The sequence below is a fragment of the Microtus pennsylvanicus genome, chromosome 1 (assembly GCF_037038515.1).
Source record: "Microtus pennsylvanicus isolate mMicPen1 chromosome 1, mMicPen1.hap1, whole genome shotgun sequence".
Classification (NCBI taxonomy): Eukaryota; Metazoa; Chordata; class Mammalia; order Rodentia; family Cricetidae; genus Microtus; species Microtus pennsylvanicus.
In genome coordinates this window covers 150,196,824-150,200,935 of record NC_134579.1, presented here as the reverse complement: position 1 = coordinate 150,200,935, position 4,112 = coordinate 150,196,824, and positions in this window count along the sequence as shown.

Here is a 4,112-nt window from a genome sequence, read left to right as displayed (position 1 = left end):
CCCCAACCCAGCCTCACCACTCGCGCCTGCGTGGTGAGCTGCTCGCGGGGACGCTCCCGCCACTCCGGTCCTCCTGGCGTCTCTATCATCGTAACCCCTTCCGCTCCGGGATGCCTCCAGGCCAACTCCGGTCTTTTGAAAAGCTCGGTTCCTGAGATCTGCTATCCTGAATCTTCTGGATTGAGAGTTGCACTTTGAGACGACCTCATCTTGAGGTCTGTCCCCGTTATACAGATTAAGTGACATAGCAAGAATGACGGAGCCTGGACTCGAACCTGCGGAGTATGCCACCCAATTAAGTGTTTCTCTATGACTTAAACTTTGCAAGGATGCTGATGATGGAGGAACAGAATGAAAGAATCCTCTGTAGCTAGTGCTTTCAAGGCACAGTTTGAAGCATAAAATGTCAATGGTAGCTTCTCTGAGACAAATGGCATAATCAGCGCTCTATAACTTTTCAAAAGCAGACGTCTGTGCTGCCCGTATTTAAACTGAGAGATGGACCATTTTTGAAACAACCCCTCCCACACCAGAGAAAATCCTGTACAGCCTAAAGAAACAAAGCCCAAAGGCAAAAAGATAGATGACACCTGAGGACAAACTAAGAAAATGGAAAACGTAACTGTCCCCTTAGCAAGATGCCAACTTTATGTGCCCCAGAAGCAACACCCAGCCTTCGCTGCTGGGTCTGTTGGGCTGAGTAGAGAAGTAGGAAATTCAGGAGGAGGCCTGTGCCTAGCGCTGAAACGGAAAATCTCCAAACTGTCAGTAATTCATGTTCAAGGGCTGACTTCCAGGCCTAGATTAAAGATAAACCAGCCGACCTTCCAGCTAGTGATAAAGATCACGGGCTGCTTGTAACTGACTGAAAGACTAAAGGTGAACAAGGACTGTAAATAGAATTGATTATTCCTCCCTGGCTCTGAGCTACCAGAGCTAAAGGGCAAGCTGGCCACAGTGAACACGCTTAGCTATCATCCCATCCTGAGTCCTGGCCATGCAGAGGAATTCTTAGAATGTTAACTGAGTTATGTGAAGGTTAACTATTTCCTCCGTAGTGAACCTCGGAAGGCAGAGGCATGCTCACCGGTCTCATTCTCACAAAACCCTGCTAGGAACAGCTCTGTGCCCCCTTCAGTAACAACTACAAGGTACAAAGGCTCTGGGTGCTCCAGGCTATCTCTTATCTCCCCTGACTTTTTTACTCTGTCAGCAGGTTCCCTCCCACACACTCCGTCTCCCTTCCCACTACACTTGCACTGTGGTGCTCAGGGTGCACACACACACATACACACCCAACATCAACCACGGTGCGCACACACACACACAACACAACCAGGTATCTTCCAGTCACTTGTTGTAGCTGATTCGTTTGGGTTTCTTTTTTTTTTTTTCATTTCCCTATGTGTGTTTGCACATGTATGGGAACACATGTGGGGAGTCCGCATGTTGGCATGTGGAGAGCTGAAGTTGATGTCAGGAATCATACTCTATTGCTCCCAGCAAACTCCATTGAGAATCTCTCGCCAGCGATCGAATGGAATCTTTAAAGGTTGTACGTGTGTGTCCACACACAGGTGCCAGTGCACACACACATACGAGTGCGCATGCACTCGCCACAGTGTGCATTTAAGGCCAGAGAACACCTTCCAGGAGTTGGTTGGTTCTCTTCGTCTAGCATGTGATCCTGGGAGGCTAGCCCAGGTTGTCAAGCTCGGCAGCAATCACAGTCAACCAGCTGAGCCCTTTTCCCAGTCCTAGCGATTGAATCTTGTCACTCTGAGTTCCATGAGCCATGAGTTTTATGAGCTTGCTTACTCTTCCCGATTTCAACCCAAAGGAAAGTTACCCACCCACCCAGTCCTAGGGTATTTCTGTAATAGTTACCTCTCTCCTTTTGGCAACACAATATCAAACCAAAGCAACTTAAGGGAGAAGTCCATCGTGGCATTGCAACCACCTCCGGTAAATGGACAGGCGTGAATACTGGTGCTCAGCTCTCCAGAAATTCCAGCCAGGGGAATAGTGCCACCCATGGTTACAGTGGGTCTTCCTGTGTGATTTAACCTAACCCAAATAATCCCTCGCAGTATGCTTGGGGGCTAGGTAACTCTACAGTCGCTCAAATCAGTCATCAATATCTTTTTAGATTTTCATTTTGTTTTTAACTGTGTGTGTGTGCATGCCAGTAAGTGCACTGAGTCCAGGTGCCTGCAGAGGCCAGAGGTATTAGATGCCCTTGGAGCTGGAGTTGCAAGTATTTTTAAAATGCCCAACATGGGTGGTGGGATCCAAGCTCAGGTTCCCTGCAAGAGGACCAAGTGCTCTTAGCTGTTGAGCCACCTCTCAGGTTTGGCAAGCAGTCTTATTTATTTCTTTATATTTTATGTGCATTGCAGTTTTGCCATGGGTATCTGGTCCTCTGGGACTGGGATTACAGTCAGTTGTTTACAGACAGTTGTGAGCTGCCATGTGGGTGCTGGGAATTGAACCCAGGTCCTCTGGAAGAGCAGTCAGTGCTCTTAACCACTGAGCCATCATCCAACCCCTTGGCAATCAATCTTAACCATCACAGTTTCCCACACAGTTGCAGTGACTGCTACAGCCAGCTCTTCTTTTCCATGGAATTACATCAGATTATTGCTGGGGTGTCTCTTCACACCCACGAATTACACTTCTCTAGGCATGAGTGTTGCCTTGTGTTTGGTTCTTACCAGTAAGATGGAGCAGAAATGACATAGGCCACTTGCAAACAAATATGTCTGCCTGGCATCCTTTAGCTTTTTGATAGATATTACATGGACCAGAGAAAGTGGTAAAGTCAGAGAAACCTGGGTTTGCGACTGGGTACCTTGTGGAGACATGTCCCAGCCAATAAAGATGGTTCCATGATCAAAAACTAAGCATTTTAGGCCGGGAAATGGTGAGGCATGCCTTTAAACCCAATACTCGAGAGACAGAGGCAGGTGGATCTCAGTGAGTTCGATGCTAGACCTGGTCTACAAAATGAGTTCCAGGACAGTTCAGGATGTTACACAGATGAGGGAACAGAGTTTAGTAGAGAAAGGACAGCAAACTGGGAGGCGTGGAACTGTCATCTGACCCAAAGTGGCCAATCAGTGGCCTTCCCTGGCATTCTCTGGTGCTGTGGGTCCTGAGGTTGACAAGCTTTGGAGCTGGGAGCTCCCTTGTCTCTCAGCCTGCGGGATGAGAAGAAACAGATAGAGAAAGGCTCAGCCCTTCCCAAGCCAAAAGCCTCAAGTGCCCCTAAGGCTTCCTGGCATTCCTATTGGCCTCTCTCATTCCACTATCCTGAGCAATGTCTCCAAACTCCCAGGAAAACCCATATTGGCTTTTATCTGTTCCTGCCTGCCTGGGTTTCTGTCACCAAGCATCTCAAACTCAGCTCCTGCGTTAAGCAGCAGGCAGTTACCTCTGAGGCAGTGAGTCAGCCTCCAGAGTCACCACAGTCACAGGAATTCCTGGGTACAGATGTCTGAGTGGCAGCCCCCACCAGAGAACCCTTCACAAGCCCTCATCCTCCCCGGGATGCCCTCTCCCAGAGAGTGATGGGAACAGCTGCCAGTACAGGGGCTGCAGCTGTTGTACGATCCCTGAAGGGTCCCTGGTTCACTCCACCACACACATATACACACATACACTCACACATACACACACTCATACACACACTCTCTCACACACACTCTCTCACATACACCCTTTGCAAATTGTCATTACTAAAATTAACAATCATATTTTAGCTGTCATCTGGAACTGCAGAGATGTTTGTTTACTTAATCTTTCCCTCTCTGCATGAGGGAGTGTGGTCCTTTCCTCCAGGTGAGGACCTCAGATTGCAGTATTGGCAACTCCCAAAAGCCTATGGGAAATATGAAATTGCAGATTCCTGAATCAGACCTGTAATTTTTTTTAAGATTTACTTTTTTCAGAATTATTTATTTATTTCGTATGTATACAGTGTTCTGTCTGCAAGTCTGCCTGCAGGCTAGAAGAGGGCATCAGATCTCATTATGGGTGGGTTGTGAGCCACCATGTGGTTGTTGGGAATTAAAATCAGGACCTTTGGAAGAGCGGACAATGCTCTTAACCTC